The sequence below is a fragment of the Corapipo altera genome, unplaced genomic scaffold, assembly GCF_003945725.1.
Source record: "Corapipo altera isolate COAL_440 unplaced genomic scaffold, ASM394572v1 62, whole genome shotgun sequence".
Lineage (NCBI taxonomy): Eukaryota > Metazoa > Chordata > Aves > Passeriformes > Pipridae > Corapipo > Corapipo altera.
The window spans coordinates 8,806,137-8,832,143 of NW_020884894.1; the positions used below are offsets into that span (position 1 = coordinate 8,806,137).

Genomic DNA, 26,007 nt, shown 5'->3' on the forward strand with positions numbered 1-26,007 from the left:
TCCTGAAAAGACACTGCCAACTGAGTCGTAAGCCCTGGAAACATTTCTGCCTGCATCGATAGCAAAGCGTGAAGTATGTACCAGGGGGATGTTGAGGATTTAGCCTTCTGTGCCATTCCTCCCTCGGCTCTCATAAGCAAAGCAAACAAATTCTTTGTGTCTTAGAAGAATCGGATAATTCAGCCGACTTGAGTCGTTTCCTTGCAGGCCTGGCTTTTCACCTGGGAGACTAGGTTTGCTGATCCTACCCAGGTTAAAATGACTGAAAATCAATGTGGTTTGACAGCTGGGGGAAAAAAAATAAATAAATGGATGTACAAACTGTTGAGCAACAAAGGCTCTTCAAGTGGATACAAAGTGAGGCACAGAAAGAAACTGTTGTCTGTGATCTTCCTTACAGACTCTTGATTCATGGAGGTCTGGCCAGTTCCAGCCCCTTCTGATGGGGTTGGTCTGACACTTCTGTGGCTTTCCACTTCCTCACATGCTCTGCTCAGGAAGAAGACACAGGCAGGCCCTTCACCTCTCCCCTGTCCTTGGGTGGCTGAGCTGGGAACGTCAAACAGAGGGTGAGTATGTCTGTGTTGCCTTAGCCTGATGTTGCAGTCAGGTTTGGTGACACCCACTGCCCCACTGCTGAGCTTCCTTTGCCTTTGAAACAGCAAAATAGGGGAGTCCTTATCCATGGAGTCACCTCCTGAGGACATCCTGTGAGATGGTGACACTGTGAGATGAAGGTGGGGTGAGAGCCTGTGCAGAACTGGCAGTAACACCAAGGCTGCTGGTTAGACCCACTCGCATTTCTCTCTTGGACAAATGATCCAGAGCAAGGCCTGGAAAAGCAAATCTAGGTTTAGCTGGGTGTCAGTTAGCTTGTCACATGGCTCCCACAGGCCAGCTGGATGCTCAGAAGTTGCTGAATTTGGAGCCCTCCATGCTGGAGGCTCCACCTCTACCTGTCACCCCCCATAGACATCAGCTTTCCTGGTTCTGCCACCTGGCATCAGCCTCAGGAGCTCATATAATTTCCCCCCTTTTTTTTCCAGTATCACTTCTTTCCTTGGGGAACGTGATCACTCTGTTTCCTAGAGCAATTTTGAATTGAATTACATCTTTGAAGTGTTTGGACAATGTTCTCAGGCATATAGTGTGATTTTTGGGGCTGTCCTTTGCAGGGCCAGGAGTTGGACTTGGTGATCCTTGTGGGTCCACTCCAGCTCAGGATATTCTGAGGTTCTGTGGTTTGCCCTGAGGGTCAGGCAGTTTGGGAAGGGGCAGTGTTTGTGAGCAGGGATCAGAGCCTTCCTTGTTAGCTTATTGTCACCCTCCGATGCAATCCCAGATCAATGCTGAATTACAGCACAGAGGAGAGATAAATGTTACATTCATCATGAATTGCCAGTTCTGACACACAGGAACACTAAACACGTACCTAGACAAAATCCTAAAGTCGTGCCAATTGGAATCCAAAAACCTGCCACACCAGTTATCACTTAGTAACAACTTCATATAATTTTCCCCAAGTAATTAAAATGTCTTTCCTGAGCCAAAAATGAAAATTTCTTTACAACAGGCAATTCTTATGTAAAACTACTTTTCTCTTTCGTTTCTGTCAGTTTAATGTAAATTTTTAGCTGTATTTGGAGAAATCCATTTTGGGAGTTATGACATTTCTTATCTTAGTACTGTGGTTGGGGGGAAGGAGGGAAGTTAACTGTGTACTTAGATTTCAGTGGTATCAGCTGAAGTGCTAGGTTCAGGAAATGTTTCCACAGGTTTATGGATACTGCCTATGGCTGACATGGGATACAGGCAAAGTGTCACAAGTGAAGCTTTCAGAAATGTTTGTTAATGCCTATGGCAGCCCAGCAGTACCTCCTGTTCTGACATCTGTTTTAAGGAGAGGTGAACAGGGTCATGTACACATTTTCTTCATATTTTCTTTCTGTGGGTGCTGGTTTCGACTGCTTTCACTCTTTTCAGCTCACCCAGCGGTGCTCAGCAGCTCCTGGGAGATCTGGAGCTTTCGATGGCCATCACCTTCTTCCAATCTGGTGTTTGTTTATCCTCCCCTTGTTCCTTTTCCCCTTCACCTTCTCCCCAAAAACTGTATTTCAGTTCAGGAACCACTTTTGGAAATGTGGGTTCCTGTGATCTCTCAGATGTGCCAATGGGCTCACTGGCATTACAGGTCAGGATTTCTGTCACCACCCTAAAAATGGCCTTACTGGCAAAGGAACAAAGCTCAGAAAATAACATTTTAAACCTGTCAAGTCTGATTTACAGAAAGCTCCTATGATCTAGAAAAGCAACAAGCAATGATTACGTTCTGCTACACCCTAATTTTAATTATAAAAAATGCTAGTATAGTTTTCCAGTTGCCATCCCTGTAAAGGAAATAAGTAGACTCGGAGTAAATCTTCCAAATAAACATATTTCTCAGACATAAACATGATAAATCTTTTCTTTTGAGAAAGATATAAAGAATGGTTAACTTAAAATATGCATATAATAACATATTACCCACAGCTTCTCATGTTTAAAAAGATTCCATATGCTGGGAAAACCCATAAAATAAAACCCAAGAAATGCTGCATCCTCTTTGTATTAATTTGAAACAGTCACTTAATGGGAAAAAGGAAAAGAAAGAAAAAATAAAGAAAACTGGTGGAACAGAATTATTTTATTTTTTCTTAGAAAATCCCAAACAAATCAGTAACTCCAGCATTCCAATCTCTTCATCCTGTTTTTAGTGGTGTATTAATATGTAAACTCAATACTTCTGTTGAAAAATAGCTTTGGGTAAGGAAAAATGGTAGCAAATTCCAGGGTGGCCTTACTAGCATTTTTGATTGAAAAAACTTGGAAAAATGTTGTTGTTTTAGGATGATGAGAAGTGCTGCCATCTCTTGTGGTTTACCCAGGATTGTCCCAAGTTTGACTGTTGTCTCTGGTTTGGTTTAAAACCTAAAAAGGGGCTAGTAACTGTAGCTCCCTCTATCCCACTAAATTCCCTATTCTTGCCCCATGTATAATAAGTAATTGATTTTAAAGTAGTCTCACTGAAGAAGCTTTCTGTTAAAGTACCATGGATAAAACAGTCTGCTTTTCTTATTCTTTTTTTTTTAAGAGGAATTTATCTCTCTAGAAAGGTTTGTTCCATATGACTGTGAGCTGCAGAGCTGGGGTAGTGGGAGTTAGTACATAGATTTGGAACCAGAGGACCTGGGCTCTGGGCTGATTTTTCCCTTAACTTGGTTTACGACTTGGAGAAAATCATTTGTGTTTCACTTGATTGTGTTTGTGATTCCCCCTATTTCATCAGATATTTTCACATGGAGAACACTTGGTATACAGATGCTGGTTGCTCCCTGGCAGGAGCTTCCAAAACTGTTCCTCCAAGGAACAGAGCAGAGTCCAAGACTTTCAAGACCTTTCCAGACATTCACGTGGAGATGATGACTGTCCTGTTTCATATCACAGCCCAATGGTCAGGGCCCTTCCTCACAGACCAGCTTTTCAACTGCCTGCCTTCAGTTTGGGATTATTCCCAGTTCTCACACATCACTGTCCTGTGAACCTCTTGATCATGATCAGTTGTGGATGCCCCATTCCTGGAAGTGTTTCAAGGCCAGATTGGATGGGGCCCTGAGCATGCTGGTCCAGTGGAAGGTGTCCCTGCCCATAGTGGGGAGGTCAGAACTAGATGATCTTTAAGGTTCCTTCCAACCCAAACAATTCTGCAATTTTGTGCTATTTGAGCTTTTGGCTTTGCAAGGGGTTGAGGCTCCCACCCAGCTGCAAATTCAGAACTCCTCATGCCCCAGAGAGGCCACGAGCATGAGCAAAGCTGGGGACACGCCAGGCAGGGAAGCTGGAGCTCTGCCCTAGGAGAAGCAGCAGCACGCACACCCTGTGCTCAGCACCTGCAATTAAATGAGGGGGGGTGTTTAACCAGTCCCATGACAGCCTGACAGGTGCTTTCCCAACCTGGGCACCCCAATTCCCTCTCTGTGCCCCCTGATGGGGGTCACCTCTGGCCACAGTGCAGGGGGTTAAAGAGGTCTCCAGCCAGGGCTCCAGCTGTGTGCACCGGCTGCGTGGGGAGCTGGGCTGGGCCAGCTGTGAGTTCAGCTCTTCCCCTTGGTCAGCTAGAAAAGGGCTGTGTCTCCTGCACTGGGATTAGTGCTGGGGGGAGGTGGGTTTTTATAGTAGGAAAGGAGGTGGAAAAAAATCGCGTTTGACTGATTCCTCGTTTGTGCAGTGTCTGGGGAGGGTCCGGGCTGTGCAAAAGCTGTCCTGAGAGGGGCTCTCTTGGCAGCAGGGTTAAGAAAAGCCTGACCCACTGACTTCTTCACTTAACTTCTAGACTGGGGAGATGCTTGCTTAGCCCAAAAGCTTGGGTGAGGCAGTCAGCTGGAGTTCAAGATCCAGGGACTTAATGTCCCATGACTGAATGTAGCTTGTTTGACCTGTAGTGCAGATCTTGAGAGTAGGGAGCAGAAGTATTTTTATGGTATGTGCTGAGCCTGCTCTCCCTGACTCAAACACCTCCTGGAAAATGAATAATTGAACATACATGTGACTATGTAGAACCCCTTCTTCAAACAGAACCTGAAAAGGGGGAAGAATATCTTCCAACTTCATAGGCTAACTGCACAGGACCGGCCATAAAATCTAAAGGGGCACAGTTCTATAGCAGGGAACAGGCTTTTCAGCCCACATATCTGAGCAGTGGCCTTCAACTCTGACTTCTTTAAGCTAAGCAGTGAGGTGGTTTTCTGCCTTCAAACTGAGCTGGAGTAGAAGGAAAAAACAAATTAATTCTGATTTTTTTTATTTTTTTTCTAAATTTTATTTGCCAAGCCACACTGCTCCCCGCTAAAATCAAGAGATGTTACTGTTGGCACAGCGGGTTTAAACTCACTACTGGGTTTTGCATGTTTTAATAAAGGAAGAAACTGATTGAATGAGATTGTCTATTAGTTGCATTAGATCAGCAGTTTCTTCTTTGTAGTGATGCAACAGATTGTTTGCCGAATAATACAGTAAGAATAGACTCAGCATGCAAACCCTGTAAACTGTCTGAAGAAAAAGCTGTGTCCTTTTTTTCCCCAATTGTTTCCAAGCCAGTAGCTGCTTCTAATATCCCTGTATCCAGTGCAAGCCCAGTGTTGTCTATAAAACACATCTACTATTTTTCAAGAGCTGTAATTGTTAGGAGAGAGGGATGGTTAGGAAAGGAGGGTGGGCACAACATAGGAGGGCTGGTCATGTGAGGAACTCCCTGGGCTGCATTTTGGGGCAACTTGGCTCTGCTGCATCCTTCTCCTGTGACTTTGGGAAAGTCTCTTAATCTGCTGTCTCAGTTCCACACAGGTGTAATAAGAGGAACCATTTTGTCTCTTCTGTGCAGTATGTACTGGGTTAATGCCTACTTTGTATTAAATACATGCATGTAGTAGGTACTAAGGTGGTAAAGCAAGAATCAATTCTGTAAAGACTTGTGTGATGCCCAGGACACTGGAAAAGCAAAACCCAGATTAATTCTGTCTTTCTAGTTCTTGACAATTTTTGTTGTATGCTGAATTTAAGTAGATGCTTATTTTTAGCCTGTACATTAGAGGGCAAGGGAATGAAAGGGGAGGATCTCCCACACCAAGCATTTTGTTTTCAATATAAATACATGTCGCATAATATTATGGACAAATAAGGGGTTCTTACCACTCATAAGGTGTTATGGTAATCCTTCATGGAGTCCTTTTAATGAATAAACCAGGGATGCTTCATAAGTTGTTTATTAAGGGTTAATGATGTATCTTCTCTCTTTGGCATCATTCCCAGCCTAAATCAAGCCTGCTTCATCTCATATGGATATGAAAGACAAACTGTACAGATTGAAAACATCTGTATACTGAGTGAATGAACCACATGGCAGCAGTGTCATGCAGAGATTTACTTAAAACTGTCCCCTTTTGTTTGACTTTAGAGGAACAGCACAAATAAATACAGTAGGTTCTGTTTAAACAAAGAGGACTCTGATCAATAGAGGTTTGTATAGCTTACGACCTTCAACTATAAACAAAAAATTGGGGTAAACCCCACATGTCTCAGGTCAATTGCCATCTTATTTACTTTATTACGCCACTAATGTTCTAATCTGTCTTGCATATAAAATGCCTTTTACAAGCCATCTTGCTCTGCTTCTCCATTTTCACCAGAGATAAAAGGGAAGGCTGTGTTTGATTCAGATCAACCTGTGAGTGTGGGTATGAGTGTGCCGTGAATTCAGAGGATCGGCGTAAGCAGGGAACGCAGACAAACCAGCTCAGGCAAATTTCAAGTTCCAGCAAATTTTGGTTGAGATTTCCAACAGCTTTTGGTGCTTTCTGAGGGGGTTCAACCATCCACAAAGAAAAGCAAAATGGTTTGTGGCTCACCATAGCCAGACCTGGGCACAGAAACAGGACAGAGGCAGTGCTATACAGAAAGTTGTTGCTCTGTTCTGGCTGCGAGCAGAGGTTATCCCTTGAAAACACTTGTGAGTTTCTGCTAGGGACTGACCCTGGCTGTGAGTCTTTATTATTATTATTTTTGTTACTCTCTCCCAGCAAGATTAAGTAATTCCAAATACTGAGGGGATGACATTCCTGCGTGTGTTCTGCCCTCGTATCTGCAAATAGCTAACTTGAATTGTAATTACTTTCTTTTCTGGAACATTTTCTCATTTTCTAGAGGGGAGAGACTATTATTTTAATCTTTTTCTGTCCATTTTTTATCTTCCTTGGCTAACTTTTAATCCTTTTGGTCAATTTTAACATAAGACAAAAAAGAGGAAAATGTGCCTATCCTGGTTTATGAAAATAAGACAGAGAGGAAGAAGGGAAATACCCCAATCAAACCTTCCCCTTTGAATGAATCTGCAGCAGGAGCCTTCATGAGACAGCAGAGGAGCCAGTGAAGACACAAAAAACCAGGAGAACCCAGATTTATTAGCCTTGCTGCTCAGTTATTCAGATGTTTTTCTTTACTGAGAACATTCCTGTTCCCATTGACTCCAACATTTTCAACTTCAGTGTTATCTGCACTAATCTAGGAAATACTTCACTGCTGCTTCAACTGCTTTTTCTTGTGGAATTCGAATACTTCGGGGGGCAATGAAGGGGTAAGTCCCACTGGGCATGTGCCTTTCCTCAGAACTTCAGGAGATCTGGAGAGATATTTCTGGATGTTGTTTGGTTTTGAATTTATGTAATTTTTTTATTTTTTTTTTGGTTAAACTGAAAAGAGCAGCCAGACTGCTTGCCTATCTGCGTTCTCATTCCACTAGCCAGGTGACTTTTGATCCGCGAAGCAGCGTCTCAGCCGCCTACCTCACTGGAAGAAAATCTTCCAGGCGTTTAGGTTTTGCAACTGAACAGTTGTGTGTGCTTGTCTTGCTTCCAGCATTTCCTCACAGTCCCCACTTAGACCCAGAAACTAGAGCTGCAAGTTCTAGTCTCAGCAGTAACGTCTCCCCCATCATTAAATAATTGAGTTAGTCCCGCAATCTTGAGCCCAGCAGCCTGTGAGACACTACCTCATAGCTGGTGGGTCGCTGGCAGCAGGGTTGACAAAACCCTTCGGGGATGGCTAGTGGAGGCTCTTTCCTGGCAGGTCCCAGCTTGGTTTGTTAGGTCAGTGGGGAGACAGCCGGGGCTCACCACGCCACGCCCGCGCCAAGCCACACCGGCCAAGATTGGTTATGTTTTGGCTGTGCCTTCCAGCACACGGGGTTAGAAATACTGAAGAAGAGGCTGTGGTCCTTCGTTGAATAAGGGAAGGAAATTTAGGTATTGGAGGCCTCGGGAGATGCTGTTTTGCTGCCCTCTAGGCAAAGATTAAAGCTTAAAATGTGGAAACGACAGAAAATGCTGTCCTGAGCACACCGAAGCAAAGTAAAGGGGTTGGGAAGGTTGAAAGGCTTTTCATGGGACTTCATTAAGGTGTGAGTACAAAATCTGTAAAAAGATCTCTGTGCTCAGATTACGAAGATCCAGTGGTGTACAACAAAGAATAATCAGTAAAGGCATCATAATTACAAAGTTCTTTTATATTAAAATGATGTCATGTAATAGGTTGAAGAGCAAGAAATAAATAAGCTGTGCAGATCTCCTTTATCTAAATAATTGTTTTCTTATGCGTTAGGCTGAAAACTTCTCATATAATTTCTGTCCTTTAATGGTAAAAATATATTCAATTAAGACTATGAAACTATTTTAACATTTCAGTAGTAGCTTCAACAGGAGGATCCCAGAGTGCATCAGTGAAATGCAAATTTGAGGGAACCATGGAAATAGAGACCAGGACACAGAACAAGGACTTAATAGGGAATGTGTCACCACAGGGCTCTGTGGCAAATATATAACCTCATTTTTGTAAGAACTATTGTATGGAGATTCAGATTTTTTAAACTAAAATACATAATTGTATGACTTCAAGTGTTGAGTATTCTCTTACAGAACTGTTCCTTGAGGATAAATCTTCATTTCTCTCATGTGAAGAACTATGCCGAGATCTGCCCGTGGAAAATTACATTCTAGGAGCAAGAATCACAAAGGACCTTTGCTTTCAGACTTTTCTTTAAGAGGTCCACAGCATAATGAGCAAACTGGAATGAAGTGTATTAACCTTTGAAAGATGAAAGGTAATCAGGACTGAACCAATGCTCCCCGTGGTTAGACCACAAGCTCTTATGAAAGCTTTATGATCAGTCTGCGTGTGTATCTCAACAGTTCCTAGGGAGACATTTCCATAGGTCATATGTTATTGGATAAAAAAAAAAAAAAGTTGATCCTGAAGTGTTAAAGTCTCATCTTCTAAACCAAAACAGATACAGTGACCTTAGGAACAATTGGCTCTTGACTGCTACCCACACAATGCAGAAAATGTTAAGGAGGTGGAAAATGAGCTCAAGTTTCTAGTTTCCATTATTTGTGAATCAACACATTATTGTATTGTGAATGTTTGCTTCTCTTCTGTCTTTGTAAGCAAAAGATCAAATTATTTTCTTAGTTTATCAGGATGGAAGGAATGTTTTGGAGGTAATTTGGAGAATACCACAAGGAAATAGTCTTTTCAGCAGGGCTTCAGTGGTTTCTGTGCCAGACTAGGGCACTGAGGCAGGTTTCCTGAGAGCTGCAGGAGTGCTGTGAGCTGTGTGACCTTCCTCTGTTTGCTCGGGGTGAGGGCACATCTCCATGCTGCTGTTGGATCTTTTTATCTGCTTATGCCATTGGTGACCATGACCCCCTTCTTTCTCATCTGGGCTTGAGACTGATCTGCTTGAACTACTGAGCTGCATTAGATCTCGTTTGACTCACTGTGTTTCCTTGGCTGCCAGGATTGGGAATCCCCTTCCCTTCAGCAGTGCTTACCTTGGGCGACAGTTGGTGAGCAGCTGTCCTTTCTCTCCTGGTGTTATCTACACAAGAGCCATCTACGTCATTTTTAGTGTTTGTAAGCTTTTCAGAGCTTTCAGTTTGTGCACAGTCTTGGAATGTACTTCTCATTCCCTGCATTTTTCTGAAAACAGGACGTTAAAATATGCTCTTTGTAGCTGGATTCGTACATACTTATATTTAATTTCTCCTGTGGCTTAGGCACTTTGTTTCGGGGGCAGTATGGATGTATGACTGTGATCTGGTGAATCAGAAGTGCACTTCAAGAGCAGGAACAAGTTAGGAATTATGACTGTTCTTCACTGAAGAGAAGATAGATGTTTAATGAATGCACAGTTGTAAAAAAATTTGTATAGCAAGAATGACATTAAACCACTTTTGGAGTGTCTGGGAGGATGTAGATGGCTCCTGGGGAAAGGATACACGATACACCTCTGAGATGCTGGAATGTAATAATTTTCTCCAGAGGGTCCTCTCAACATATACTTTTCCTAGGCACTGGGGTTCGAAATTAATTCCCAGCAGAAGTGTGGAAATAAGCAAAGAAAGAAAAACATTCAGGGAGAGCTGCTGGAAATGCAGAAGAGTAAATAGTCAGTCTTCTCACAACTCCATAATCTCCATTCAAAAAATGTCTCCTCAAGCAACAAAGTCTGTATTTTAATAGATATGCTACCAGCAAACAGGCAGTCCTTATGAGCCCAAACTCACTGCCACAGCCACGGTTTTTAATCAGGAGAGTCTCTGTGGAAATACATGGAGAACAGAAGAGGCTTCCTTGGGGCACAAGCATTGGGATTGTACCCTCAGAGGCTGAATTCCCTCCACCTGAAGAGGTGACAGTCCCCAAACACACAGGAGCAACTCTTTGGCTTCTTGAGATACCTTTAGACTTTCCCTCAAGCCCTTGCTGTGCTGGGGTCTGCATCAGCATTTGGGGTATTTCCAGATTTAAGGTGTGCAAGAAATTTCTCCCTTATCCTTTCCCCAGACCCTCGTGGGCTGATTTCATTGCTAATGATCTCATAGTGACTAGACTTTAAATGCTGGGAAGGATAAGTTTAAGTAAAGGAAAAAGAAAAAACCAACAGAAAATGCAGTATCTCTCAGGAATGGTGGAGGCCTTGCTGCTGGCAGGTAAAGGCAATGGCACACATTGCTTGGTTTTTTGGCTCCTCTAGTTGGTTTAAAATTTCAGCAAGGGGTTATTGCAATGATGAGACAGTTCAGTCCAAATTGCTTTTACCCTGAGAAAGAGCTGTTTATCTGTTTGGAAGAGGAGGACTCATCAGTGCTGGAAAGATTTCATATACCTGGATCTCAGGATCTCGTTCCCCTCAGCTGCTGGAACATGAAACCTTCCAGCTGCCTCTCACCACACTTTGCTCAGAGAAGAGAAAATATTACGAATGAATGTTTCTAAATCCCTCATTCAGTGTACTGAGGGCCAGAGCCTGAAGTAAGACTCCTGATAAATATGGGGATCCAAATCTGGCCCTCTGAGAGCTATCATCTATTACATTCGAGCAAAGAGCGGCCTGATGTTAAGATCTGACTGCTCATTGCAAAGCTTATTTTGTTACATCAGCAGGCCACAAGGTTCAATAAACTATGTGGCCTTTATCCATTCCATATGTACTGGCTGCCTCCTGTAGTTTCTATGTATTTACCCTGTATATGAGCTTTAAGGGAATCTGATGCCTTTAGACAGTAGAAATGCAGATAATTCTCCAGTTTGTAAAACCCCATTTAAATTTGATTCTGCATCAATAGATAATGCCAGTAATTGCAATTTTTGTTTTCGAGATACAGGCTTCCAGAGGGGCCTGTGACTCAGAGGATTTTATAGGCATTGAAATTTGATGGATTAATTGTTAATAAAAGTTAGATTGGGTAAGTGAATACAAACATCATACTGAGTTTAGTATTTACATTGGCTCTGAAACCTTTTTAAAGGGCAGTTTTGGACTGAGATGCCTCACAGAATTTTTGAGTTTTGCTCCTAGAAAGTTATTTAACTGGAAAACAATTCCCACTGACAACACCAAAGTTTTCATCTTTTTTTTGGGGGGGAGCGGGGTTGGTTTGTTGGATTTTTTTGCATCATATTATCACTATCTCCTATCAGGATCTCATTGTACAATAGTGACCTCTGATGTAAAGGAATCAGGAGTGCCACTTGCAAACCCTATCATACAGCCTTACTGAGCTATTATGAGCCTATTCAGCAACAACCAAACAGCTTAGAAGGAAAGGGGCATGTGTGCATGTGTGCACACCCACACGTACACACACAGACAGCTGAAAAGCTGGTGATAAAATAAAATTGAAGACCACAACACTGAAGGATCTGGAGCTGTTAATTTTTATAGCCAATACAGATACTAATATTTTATGAGGTTTGGAACTATCAGTGTAAAAAAAGTAATATCTAACCTTACCCTTTTTGTTTTAATACAAAGATAAAACTATCAGTGGAATAGAGCAGCATTATGGTTAATAGACCTGCTCTTTATGGACAGACCTATCGTCCTGTTTCCTTTTGTCAATATTTATAAAAGCAGAAGGACATTTGTGCCTGCTCCTATCCAAAATCCGTGTGTTGGTTTCTTTAAAGAAGCATCTCTTCTGCTCACTTATATCTCGTTTCAGTTAAATAGCAGAGTTGGACTGTTTGCCAGTTTTATTTTTATAAAACCTTGCCAGTTTTATGTGTTGTAGTTGGTGAAATGACTCCCTTTGCATCAATGCAAACTCTGAAGTGACGCCGGGAAATTGGATAAGAGACTTTTGCCTGCAGAATTTACATGACAGTGAACATCTGGACTCTCCAAAAATGCTATCTCTTTGCTCTAGGGATGCACAGGAGTTGTCTCATTTGAGTGTTCTCCATCATTATTTCAGAGGGTTACAGCTACCCCAGAGGGATCACTGTTGGGCCAGCTGGGCATCTTTGCAAAGGGCACAAGATAGTCCTTGAGGTCAGTGGAATGAGTTGCAACAGGATGGAAGAGAAACTGGGGAGAACCCTGGTCCCAGGTGGTGTGAGATATCTATGTCTATGACCCTTTATAATAAATAATAAATTTTATATCTTATGAGTAATAACAGAAACATTTATTTCTGTATCTTACTCGATACATAAGACATAATACTTTGTAGAAGTGTGATATTGTCTTCCTGATTCTCTCAGTAAGATGAGGTTTTATTTTTTGTGTAGAGCAACCTATTTATTTATGTGTAGAGCGATCTCAGAGGCAGGATGCTGAACTGGTACTTGAGTGATCCACCTTCTGCTATCATAAAATTTCAGACTTCCTCTGTGACTTTATTTACCCCTTATGACTGTTTGACAGCCTTTATAAATATGAAAAACTTTTTTTTTGTTCCACAGGAATGTTATATGTCAAGACACAATAATTTGTGAAGTTTTCAAGTTGTCAAGTGACAAAGATCATGCAAACTGTCCTATGGGTAAGTTCAGAGTCCTGGAAAATGCTGCTAATTCTGAGTTGGTTGCAATACACTAAAACTTGTTGTGATCACAAGGACACACCACAATCTAAGCTCTGAATCTGCCCTTGTATGAGCTTCCCCTTTATGTTTTCTTACAGGATTTCATCAAAACTGCTAAAAGCCTAAGAAAAAAAATATTATGAAACAATAACTGTTAAAACTTTCAGTAGAATAATCCCCGTTTTCCAGCTTCTGGAAAAGGAAAATCAGAGTTTTCCACAGTCTTTGCAATCCCAGTGCAAACGTTTTAGGAAAACACGTATGTTTAGGAAGTACTTTGATGACATGTAAGGTTGAGTGACTTCTTCAATATATTGGAAGAAAGATGTGTATGCTTTGTAATCTGAGTCCTGGCCAGGCATCAAGCTTCCCATAAGGCATTCTGTCCTAGCAGCAGCCAAGAGACCTGATACTAATAATGCTCCAAGAATTCAAGGTGTTCGTTAATATTCAGCTATAATGAATGCAGCATGTGTTTTTGAATAAACTACATGCTTGAATGAGGACCTCTCATTCAAGAAGGTGAGGTACATAGTGGAGTGATTAGACTTGGCAAAAAGCAGTTGTTTGGTTGGAATGACACCGGCCGGATAATTGTCAATGCTCACGGCGCCGCTCCTCCAGCGTCACTCGCGGGAGGAAGAAGCTGAGCTGCTTGGATGTCCCCAGCCATGCTACACTGGTAAATCCCAAGGGAATTCTGTGACTGGGAAGTCCCTGAAGGTTGGCACAAATCTGCTTTGCGTTACAGCGTGGTTGTTTCAGGCTTAGTGCATGTTCAGCTGAACGCTGAGCCTTTTTTCACTCTGTTTGATTCGATAAAATTTTACTCACTTCCAGTAAGCTGGAAGTGCCTCGGCCTTCTAGAGACTGTTTGTTTGAGCTTCAGAGGAGAATGAACTTCAGTTGTACCAGATCAGCTGAGTAACCCACACAAGCAATGCAAAACTTTGAATTTATTACAGAAGAACAGGGGGAGAGGAATAGAACCGAAGCATTTGTTCTTGTGAGACCTAAAATTCCACCAGCCTCAAAGAGGCCTTCAGTCTTCAAAGCAAGCAGGATCTGTTCCCCAGTAACCATTTAGATCCAGCTGCATATTTCCAATGGTGAACACACAAGGGAGGTACTTCCATCCTGATATGTGCAGGTTTTGGGCCAAAATGTCTTCAGTTGCTCAATGGGATGTTTGGGTGGAGGCCCTCATTTCCATACTGTTGAAGAGAAGAGATGATCTTCATACAAGGAAGTGAGATGTTCTAATACTCTTATCTTACTTTACATAACTCCAGATGTTAATCATCAAAAAAAAAAAAAAAAGATCCAGCCCTTTTTAATATTAGGAAATGATATGATAAGGCTTGACTTAATTTTTCAGTTTTCACTTGATAAACCTTAACTTTGAGATGCCGCAGGAGGTGGATTCACTGGACTTCTCTGTAACCTCCAAATGTAATTGCATCAGCCTAAGTGTATGTATTCATCTTTTCTCATTGTAAAGTATCTTTGCATTAAATTTAGAGTAGAAGTTCTTAAAGAATTAATTGGGAGAAGGTATTTGGTTCTCTTGTTAGGAGGAAGAAGGTAATGTTTTTAAGAAGTAGCAGTCTGGAAGAATAATCAAAATATATTCATAGCATTTAGCAGTAGTTTAATGAGTTTTCAGCTTTTCCATTTCCAGTCAACTAACTTCATCAAAACTCCTAAAAAGTGATTTGAAGCGATTATTTGTTTCTGAAATTAGTGTGGAGGGAATTTTCAAAGTGAAATAATTTTTTTTTAAAGTATGACTGTATATAAAGTTGCTTACGGTTCTGCTTTCCACACCCTATAAATAATAGTAATAATGATTGAAAATAACAAAATCTTCCCACTCAGACCAATTTACTGCAATTTTCTTTTCACTGTGCTATTCAGTTTGTTTAATCTTTGCGCTATCTCTGAATTGCCTCTGGATTTCAGACACATGTATGCAGATAATTAGCACGGATGCAGATATTACACAAGAGGGTCAGGGTTATCAGATACAGGCATGTCTAATCCGTCGGTGATTTACAGTTTCTTTTTAAATTTCCACTTTCTAATAGCAGTAGGAATTTTTCAGAGGACTTACTCCTGGTCTCCCATCTCCAACTGGAGCAAGAAGATCTCACGAGGTGGGAGCTAAATGCAGAATGAGCACTTGAGGGAAGGCTCCGATCTGCGTGCCACACCTCTGCCCTCTCTTGTATACAACGAAAAACCCGTCAGTGTTATTGTAAATCACGATGTCCCAGCCCAGAAAAAAACATATTTTGCACCTCATCTGGTCTAAATATTGAGTTTACGAGTGAATGTTGCTTTGCATTATGTGTTATAGATGCTTTATGTTTATTTAAGAACTCAGTTTGCAGGAATGTTTTCCAGACGTGCGGTTTACCGCAATAGACAGTTGTTGATATTCTGATCCCAAGAGCATTAGAATATGTTTAGAAATTGCGACACTTTTAAAACCAGATGTTCTACATAAGCTACACAAAAAATGGGGGTGGGGGAACAAATAGAACTGTCATTTGGCATGAAAACAGCCTGTGTTAAAGCAAAGGCAAACACATACCAAGTGAAATAAACGTGGTGAACTGCCCTCAACCCTTTCCTCCTTTTGTAAGTAACTATTTTAACAAAAGATGGAAAATCCCATCTCCCAGATGGTGTGGGAAGGGAGAAGGGAGGCTTTCAGGTTCAGGTTTGCATCAGAAGGAAGCTGCTGGATCTTGTTCCTGGGATGGATCAAACCAGGATGACAGAACTAGGCAACTTCAAGCAAGAAAATAATGTAAATCTGGATTCAAAGCCCAACCCAGAAATTAATTTTCTGTGTGTTTCTAAAGGTAAATGATTCTCACCGAGGAAACAAAGTTATGCCCTGCATGGTGAATGGCCACAGAAGGTTCTTACCAACAGCCAGAAGCTGGTGGCACATCCTGCCCTGTCCTCCAGGATGATTTGGTGGAGGCTTTTCTGTAAACAGGTGGGGGATCATCCTGCACCAGGTACTGTCTCAGGGACTGAAGTGTCTCAAAATAGCCCTGCTCTGGGTCTCTGGTGGGAAAGCATGGTTGGGCAGCAGAACAATCTGGACTCACAGCCGTCATCAGCTGATGATAAACTGTCTCTTTCCATTCAATCTGTTGCTGATTTTTTCTTCTGACTTTGAATTCTTTCCCTTGTTTATTATAAAGCAGAAGGCGAAAGAGTTTCAGATACACCAACCTTAAAGAAGTTGACTAGAGTCATATTACTCTGAATTATTTTTCCCCTCCTATCAAAAGTTAACATGCATTAGGGTAATCAGTGATAACACTACAGGTTGGGACCCATAATAAAAGTAAGGTCAACTGGCAACCAAAAGAAAAGATAACCAAGGCACCTCTCCTTTTCTCTACAGCAGCATCCCACAGTGATGGAAACATGTTATCAGCAAGTCTGGAGGAATTTGCTCAAAATATGTTGTTTTAAGTAACTAAAGCAGTGCATGTGTTTGCCCAAAGGTTGAAAATGTTGTATTTGTAGTATAAAAGTAATGTGATGTCAGACAAACAACCTTGTTCAAAAGCAGTTAAAGGAATGCTGTGAGGAAAAGTGCTGGGCAAACATGGGTTTGCCAGCAGCTTTCCTCAGCACTGAGGATCAGAGCTGCTTGGACCCTGCTGTATCTCTTCCAAGCTGTAGCAAAGCTACTCTGCACATGGATGCTGCATTTCAGCACTTTGCTCAGCCGCAGAGGAATAAGCTCATTTATGAATCTGTGGTTCATGGGAAGGAAATTTACTTACATTAGTAAAAGGACTGAAGTGCCCTACCAGCTCAGTCACCCTGCCTTCATGGAACAGGAGGCTCCTGCTGCCTTCAGTGGATATTGGACCAGTTTGTTAGTCCAGCTTCAAAGAATTAATGCAGTAGTAGGATCTGCCCACTGACTCATTCTGCTCCTCATGAGTACCTGAAAAGCCAGCTCTGAAACTCTTACTAGCTCTGCCTCACCAAAGACAATTTATGGCGGAAGTTCATGTACATATTTATTTTGTTGCTAAAGAGTTTGCTGGCATACTTCAAAGTGTGGGCTATTACCTGTTCAGGTTTATTGCCTGCTCGAGTGAATTATTGCCTACCTGAACAGGCCTGCTGAGCAATAGTTCAAATTAAAACGTGTCATTTATCATGTTCACACCAATCCAAAATGACCGCAAAACCCAAGGTGTAATTATTGCCAGGCTATGACTGCGGAGCTATCGTAGCAGGCTCTCAACTAGTGGGAAATACTGGTTCCCCTCTTTGAAGGAAATCTACTTCCTTCTTCATAATGAACAAATATGACCCTACCATTAACATAATATTGTTTCAAATGCTGATATGCACCACGGAAACCAACTTACAAATATGGGGGAAGAATGTGACATGGATTCTGTCCAAGATTATTTTTTCTGCAAACTGCAATTTTAGACCCAATGTTTTTCACTAAAATTTATTCTAAACAGGTCTTGTTCTTCTGAACAATATCCAGAAAGGAGGTTGTCGCACAGGCTGGAATGATGGTGCTATTTTTATTGTTGCCGTTATTGTTTTTGCTACTACTATTGTTGTTTACCCCAATTCAGAAAAATAAACAACAGCAGGGTCTCAGTACCAGTGTGGGCTGTGAATGCTTCAATGTGCCTACAGCTGTAGTAAACCAAGCCTGTACATCCATGTTCTGCTCCATCCTCTTCCTGTTGCCTCCTGTGTCATCTTTTTATTTTCTTTGATATATCCCAGGGTTTGTGTTCCATTTTAGCCTAAAACTTGTAGAGTTGCAGCTGCCTATGGTATGTATATGACAGCAGTGAAGAACAGCAATATATATAGTGTGCTGTTCCCTCACATCCCTCCTCAACCCTTCCTGGCTCATCTAGGGTTTTTGAGCTTTTCCTGGATAATGTAAAGCTCCTGAAGTAAAAGAAAAATAAACCTTTTGGTCTATGTCTATACTGAAGCACTACAAATGTATATTGTAAAGCTTTCTCTTTTTTACCCCTTTCATTGTTGTAGGACATGAAAGGGCAGGGAATAATCAGACGAGTACAAAATAGAAAGCAAACATCAGAAGTATTTGCTTTAATGAAAGCATGTTGTGATAAGGTATTTTTGTTTGTGCAAGCTTGTAAGTGTAAGTACAGGGAAAAGAGGGGGAATAAACTCCAAAATGTGGCTTTAGGCTGATCAGAAAACTCCTCTGGGATGCAATTTCATGTACCCTGGGATTGAAGATGGACCAACACTGCAACATGTAGTCAGGCTGGCCATAATTCATATGCAGACCTGGTTCTGAGCATCCTGATTCCTGCCTCACTTCTCTGTGAACCATTCCAGGTCCCTGCAACTAAACACTTCCTGAATTATGGAGTTTGCATTCTGATCTGAATTTTGCAACTGAAGCCTACCTGTGGTTATACAGTCAGACAGAAAAGCCAACAAGCCAAGAGCAACGCCTAGTCACTGACTTTGATCTAGAAATAGTTATTATCCAGCTATCTCCATTACAAAACATCCACTTTGCTAAACCTGGGTTATCTTCTGATTTGGCTTCATTTGATAGGCAAGAGCAGGTCTAGCATGGGAGAGCTTCACATCTCGAAACGATGCATCTTTCAGAAAACTGATAAGTGATAAACCTTGCAAAACCCGTGAGTAGGAAATGACGTTTCTGTCCACCTCCCAACTCTGTCTCTGTCCCACTGTCAGCCTTTGCAGATGAGATGGAAAAGTGAGTGAATTGATGCTTTGCCCTACAAAGCTGACACTCATCAGTGGGCAACAAGAGGAAACACACTACTAATGACAACTCCACCAGTGAGGTTATACAGAGGAGTTCAGTTCTCAAGCTGTAAGCTTATGCAGATTCTTCATGAGGGTAAACGACTGATTTTTAAACTATTTCTTTGAATTTCTGTTTCTTGGAAGCATAGTAGGAAGTTACTTAGAAAGGAAGTCACTCTGAATTCTCTTCTTTTCGCTCCAGATTAGAAGAAGCTCTGCTTTCTCTGAAGAGTGAATTTGGGTCACAATGTAGTAGCATTCAGTCCTCACATGCTGAATTACTTGCTGAACATGTGGTAGTATTTTGTGACATGGTCTGTGGACTGGGAAGTAGGCTGAGCTCACCCAACCCATTTCATTTATGGCTTTACACAAGTAAATAAGTATGTTTTCAGCCACTCAACACAAGAATGGCTTGCAAATTGCAACCGCCATTGCCTGGCAGGTCAAAGGTTAAACTTTTCAACAGGTCAGACTACAGTGCTAATTCACCTCAGTAGTGAGTCCCAGGCAGCCTGTAATGCATATTTGTGGTGGTTGTGTTTGTATAGCATGCACATAAAATGAAAACCGTATGACAGAGGTTAGTCCTCTTAAATGGTTGTCACATTGGCTTGGGTTACTTTCGTACAGTTATCCTTATGCTAGCCAAGATTCTGGTGGTATTTTCGTATAAATTTTATTGACGTGGTGAACTAAATTGGGTAATTTCATAGCTATTATAATGAGCCAGTGGCCCGAGAAATGCACTGCTTTGTTCGTCATGAAAATGTTGCTAACTGGTCTGGCCAGGTTCAGCTTCTAGTGGCGGCCCTCTTCCAAATGTGGAAAACCTCTTTTTCTGACATAGAGGGTTCAGACAATCCTTGTGTGCTTGGTCCATACTGAGTGCCACTGCTGTGGGCTGAGGGCTCAGCCCCTGTCGCCAGATGTATTTCCTGAATGTTACACAAACAAGGAGCCTTGTGAGAGCTTCTTGAGTTCAGTTCACAGCTGCCAAAGCTTGGACTAAGGCCTGGATTAAATGAAATGTCTAAATTAGGAGCCTAAATTAGGCATATAAACTCCCTTATATATTCAGCTGGGAGAGATAGGCACTCCCAGAGACACCCTGGGGAAATGCAATTGTCCTCTGTGGGTTTCTGTCCAGCCATTGGCTCTACAAGGAGCACAAGGTAACAAATATCCTGATGCAGGCATCTTAGTTGGGCACATGTAGTGCTGTGGATCTGCACCTGGATAGCTGCACAGCATGGCAAAAAGTCACCTCAAATTGCTTCTTCAAAGGGATTATATTCTTATATGACCTCGTGTACTACGTGGTGGACATTACAGGCAGACATAATCCCATGGATATTGTTGCCAATGTCAGGTCAGCGAGCCAAAGGTCTGTGTGTCTGAATGACAAAAAGAAATCATTTACTGTCTTTTCTTGGCAGAGAAGTATTAAAATTTCCTCCTCCACAAAGCAGGAAGAGTGGACACAGCCCTGGACTTCCTCTCCCAGATCCTTCCTGACCAAGATGCCCTGGTCCAAGGGAGGAGCTGTGACCTCCAAAGACCGTGTCTTGGCACATCAGGACATACTCATGTGCATAGCACACGTTCGTTGTTCTGCTGCAAAACAGGTAAATTAAAAAACTTACCATAATAGGCCAATTTTAGATGATTTCTCCTGAAAGGTGAAGTAGCAAATAGAAAAGAAACGTGTGCGTGCACATAGAGGAGACAACTGAGGTGTTTTGGGAAGCTCCCAATTCCAATGCCCAGAGTTCCTCTACATCCCTGAGAAAATAAAATGAGTGCTCCCCATCTTTGGTGAAATGGTTGATGGAGCTGGCAATAGCACTCCAGTTTAACACTGACTATAAATGATGCTTACATTTCAACAGCATTTTTTAATAATATTTTTCATAAGTATAAGCTAAAGGAGTTACTTTCCACCAGGGTCATGGAGAGTTCACTAAATGCTGATAGACTGTATTCTGCATTAATGGTGCTAAGCTAACTGCCTCACAGAACTACCAAAGCCCTTTATTTAAAGAAATAGCACTGTATTTCATAAGAAAATATTTTTAAAGCTTTCCCTACTGATATTTTTTTCTAAAGAGAGGGAGGTCTAATTATTTATACTGAATCTGAAAGGCCCAGCATTGGATGTGTTCAGTAAGATACACCTTTATTTGAATATACATTTAGAGCAGCATGCAACACAGATGATTAATAGATTTTGTTTTCTTTTTATTTAACAGAATATCAGCCATTAGCTTCTGCAGCTAATTATTGGATTTCATAACTGGCTCTTCAGAAACAGCTACAAGGATTTGGTTGAGCCTTTTTACTGAGCTCTGGGTAAGGGTTTCCATGCAGCAAGAGAAGAATCACTGTATGGGTCACAGTTTCTTCTCTTCAGAAAAGCAAGGAATCCTCAGCTCACCTGTGTCAGTTCACCTATAGCAGCAAGCCAGTGACAGAGCTGGGACTTAACCCTTGACATGGGACATTTGTTTATCAGACCGGGAGCTGGGGACTCATATCTGGCTGTACCTAAGATTTGTACTCCCTTGCATGGGTAAAGCAAGTCAAAAACCGACCTGGCTGGTGCTTGTGCAAATTCCATAGTGGTGGTGGCTTGAAAAGTGGGGTACTAGTTAGAAACCAGTTCTTGTTACAGTCACGAATGTGAAGAGACCTTAAAGCAAAATTACTGGGAAAGTGGTGTAGGTTAGACGATGAAAGAATCACTAGGAATAGCTTCTCCCTACCAAGGCAGTGCAAACCACTGAAAATCATGTGTTTGCACTGATAATTAATTCCCTGACTACTATAGCAGAGTGAATCTATAAAAAAAAAAAAATCTGCTCACACTTCTCCCCTACCACATCACATTTCAAATCTATAAAGTTGTAGCAGAGCTATTTCAAAGCAGAAACCCAAAGACAATGCCAAAGAGCTGCTGCTTCCTACAAGTCTTCTGCCTACTCACGATGGACCAATTTATGAAGCTGACAAAACTCACCATTAAAACATGAAGACCATGAAAGTGTAATGTGTAATACCCAGCTAAACAAAATGACTCTTTTATCTCTGACTATTTGGTTTAACAACTGTAGCAAGGGTGTACACAAATTTTCAGAAATACACTTACTGCTTATGCCTCTCCACTAAGGGCTGGTACCTTGGCCATACCCTGGCAGAACTGAGGTGGCATCCAGAACCTGTGATATCTTGAGAACTGAATGTTCAGCTTCTCAGGTGATAAACTGTCCATTAATGTAGTGATAGAAATGGAGTGTCATATTTAATGAGAAAACAATTCCTAGGACACTTACCTGTTACCTTTCCAGTGTGTGAAAACTGGTTCCTTTGTATTGTTTTGTTGTCTGTGCTCTTGCCAAGTGTGTAAGATGGCACCAAGTGACTCCAAACAAACTTGAACTGAAGTACACAGGGAGAGGATTAATCAGTCAGGCACTTAAGCATAAGCTTCATGTTAAGCATGCAACATAATGTTGTTAAAGTGAACTTAGTGGTATTATTTGTATGTTTAAAGTTAACCACTGAACTTATCTGTTGTGCTACATCAGTGCCTAATAGCTTGTGCACTTACTTGCAAATTTAAGATACTTAATGTGTTTATTCTGGACTCTTCCTGTTGTTGTGCATCTGAAATTGTTACCCTCAACCAAGCAGGGTAGCACTGTACAGCAGCAGTGCAGGCCAGCTCTTCCTCAGCCAGGGTTGTGGACAGGGAATGCACAAAGCAGCTCTCCAGTAGCTCTCCAGCAGCAGATCAGGTTCTTCAGAGCCCTCAAGCAAAAGTACCTAGTTCTGGCATTAGCCTCAAGGGCAGCAGGGTTAGGCCACTGCTGAAGGCTTTTGAAAGTTTTTGCTCACTGGATTGGGAATAGGGAGAGGAACACTGTGGTTTCCCTGCTGCTGTCGGAGACAGAAGAGCTGAGCTCTGGTCTTTCTTCACTCGTGGATGTTCTCCATTTGTGCAAGTCCTCTCACCTCATCCCTAGTTTGAGGAGGACATATTTTGCTGTCACAACTCCTCTTTGTGCATGCAAAGGCAATGGACTCCAAAACCTAGAAACATGAAACCTCTGTGTAACAGTGGCATGTGAGCTGGACCACCCCACCTGGCTCCTACTTGATTTGTATGGAAGGATGGTCTGGGGAGATTTAGGCAATAAACCAATTTTCCCACCCACTAATAACCAAAAAATAAATGTTCCTGAGTGATATACTCAGCACCTTCTATTCTCACTGAAGTAAACAGTTCCTTTGGGACTACTTTCATGTGTCTTTAGGGAATGTAACCAAATTATACCACATGAGAGCTGGTGATTTTAATGTTATGCTGTAAGGGGAAAACTATAAACATAACAGGAAAGACTGGATGTTTTCCATTCATAATTTTAGAAAGGTTTCTTCTCATCTGTACATATTAGCTTTTCAACATCTCTGGCAAGATTTAAATGAATTATTTAACTGGAATTGAAAAGCAGGTCTTACTTTTAAATTAACGTGATAAAAGCTATTGTATTTCTTTAATTTTTAAAAGATTACTATAGAAGATAAAGATCAAAACCAGACCCAAGAGGCGATAAGGCCAAGAAAATACCCAGCCTCTAACCTCCTGGCAGGAGCTGGAATAATTTGGAGAAATGACTGGCTATGATCTGAAGCATGGTCAGTAGAGTTTGGAGAACTCAGAGGTTTTAATCGGAAGCATTTCCATGTTGTGCCAGTCTTTTGTGACTGGGAGTACAGGGTGTGTGGAGCTGGGAGTGGTGCAGGGCTCAAGGAGCTTCTGCTGCAAGAACTGTGCCAAGTTTTGTGCAAAACATGGCGAAAAGTTGAGGATAGGCCTTGTGTAGAAAGATTAGCTTGACATTTCGGTTTCTTCTCCTCTGTCAGTGGGAAATGTGTAAGATAGGGTGAGCCCAGCAGGAGATTTCTGGTTCAGAAACCAAAACTGGCCTGGGAGAAGCACTCGGGCAGTCAGGTGAGCTCTGCTCATAGGGTCAAGATTTGGGGTTGAAACCAGGGATGTTTTTACAAGCTAATGACCCCCTCAAGGGCAGCAAACATGGTCTGTGTCATATGAGAGGTGGTAGCACCCACTCCCTGCTCCACACAGCTGAAAACTCCTGTTTCCTTGGATGAGGGATCTACTTGCTGAAAAAGTCAATCATCTGAATTATAGAGCAGGAGAGTTTCTATCCCCACATCCACCCTCCCCAAAAAAACCTCTCCCCAGTATTTCCATGCTTCCCCTTTTGCCATTAAGATGAGATTTTCTCCTGCAACTGAACAGTAAGTGCTTCATAAACAGTTCCTCCGTCTGCAAGTGGACCTTGAAAATTGATTATTTTTTGTTTGTTTCTTTTAGTCTCCAAATGTTTCTGCTATTATAAGGCAGGCAGTTATTTTGCTAGGAAGGAATGTGAAGAAATAGAAAAGTTGAAAGCGATTAGGACTCTGTCTTTTAAGACAGAGCCTTTCACAAAGCCTGGCATTCAGCCCGCTCAAGAGTGAGCATCATAAGACACCCTGAAGCCTTGAAATCCTTCAGTTTTAAACCCCATGGGGTGGCTTTTGCATTATCAGGGAAGAGATGATATTGCAGAGACTATTTTCTTCATATTTTAAAGGCCTCTGAGTTAATATTTATTCTAAGTAGATGTTTATTTTTGGATACTTTTATTGTTTATAGGAAGGCCACAAAGAGTTCAATGTTATGGAGAAATGGTTACTTTGTATTTATGGTTGAAGAAAAATAAGAAGAAAAAAAAGAAGGTTCCAAACAATCCTACCCCAGTTCTTTATTTCAGGAGACAATGTTCTTTCCACCCATGCACAGGCAGTGCTTTACAGGCTGTGTAATAAAACGCTGTTCCAGATATTGTCTAAATAGAAACAGATTTAACCCTGCTGTTGTGACTTGCATTGCTGGGTAATGAAAGTTTTCAATCTGGTTTTACTTTGTTTTATGCTCGCTGGAGAACTGCACATCCAAAAAATCCTACCTTCTGCACAGAGACCTGTTGTTCCAATGCCATCTGTTTGTGTATAAAAGGTGAACATCCCCAGAAAGAAACAAACAAAAAAGCCTAGGATTTCACCTTTTCTGGTAGGCAATGAATTGCAATTCAGCCCTCAAAGTGACATTTCCTGCAAAGACTGCAGGTTATGGAACAGAACCCAGTGGTTTCAAACGAGACTCGAAGGTGCTTATGACAAGGAGGTGGTGGTGTCTATCACTTCCTGACAAGAGGTCAGAAACCCAAAAATTTCTAACCCTAAAATGCTTTGATAAAGAGTCAAATCATTTACCTATGCAGTCATTCACTGATGGCATGCTCAAAACTGCTGAAAAGACTCTTTAATTTAAGTTGGCTTTGAAAATTACCAATTGCTGTGTTACCTAAAGCAACCTCCAAGTGTTTCTCCATAGGGGAAAAGCCCTGTGATAAGAGATAGTCCCTGAAGATCTGAGAACAAAAGATGGGCTGCAGCATCTGCATATCAGGAAACGGTCCATTACTCATTAATTGCTCCATTTCCGTGCACCAACGGGGGTCACCCTGTCACTGAGGACCAGAAAGATTATAACAATAATGTAAATACTGCTTTATTTACCATTTTACAAGAAAACAACTTTCCATGTTTGTTATTATATAGAGACTGCATTTTTTTTCAAGTTTCCACAAATAAAACACTCTCAGAGGACAGTAGGAAGTTTGTAATTTGAAGCATTTTGCTGTGGGACTAAAGGCGTATTTTCATATGTCACAGAGCCCTGTCCAGCTGTTGGGACATGAACTAGGGACTAGGAGGAACCACATTCTCCTCTTTGCTCTCCTACAGATTTCCTGTGTGACCTTGAACAAGTTACTGAGTTTCACTGCCTGTGTGTACAGGCAGTACCCTGTTATGCTTCCTTTTATAATCTGTGATACTCCCTTTTATACCCTCAGGTATTTTATATCCAGAAATGTGACCCTAGTTCAGGTTCCCTTAGCTCTTGTGTCAGCTGCCTATTGACTGTGGTCTATGAAATTCCCTGCTCCAAAGCAGTCTGGACCCCAGACTGGTGCTAGGGGAGGATGGAGAGAGGGTAGCAGTGCCTTACCTGGCAGGGAGTGCCTGGGGCTTGCTGGGCCTGGGGTCACTGTGGTTTTCCCATCTGCAGATCAGAGGTAAC

At 41.8% G+C, this 26,007-nt stretch overlaps 1 long non-coding RNA gene across 4 annotated transcripts; it reads left to right on the plus strand.

Moving 5' to 3' along the window:
• The first annotated feature begins 401 nt into the window (after positions 1-401).
• On the plus strand, positions 402-25,424 carry LOC113948977. 4 transcript variants are annotated; one of them, XR_003528289.1, is made up of 6 exons: positions 402-569; positions 8,502-8,686; positions 12,345-12,479; positions 12,835-12,914; positions 20,231-20,419; positions 21,044-25,424. It is a non-coding gene; the product is annotated as an uncharacterized LOC113948977 (long non-coding RNA). The 4 variants fall into 4 exon arrangements; XR_003528288.1 differs by lacking the exon at positions 402-569 and adding an exon at positions 7,096-7,165; XR_003528291.1 differs by lacking the exon at positions 402-569 and adding an exon at positions 7,096-7,165 and having other exon boundaries at positions 20,236-20,419.
• The last annotated feature ends 583 nt before the right edge of the window (positions 25,425-26,007 follow it).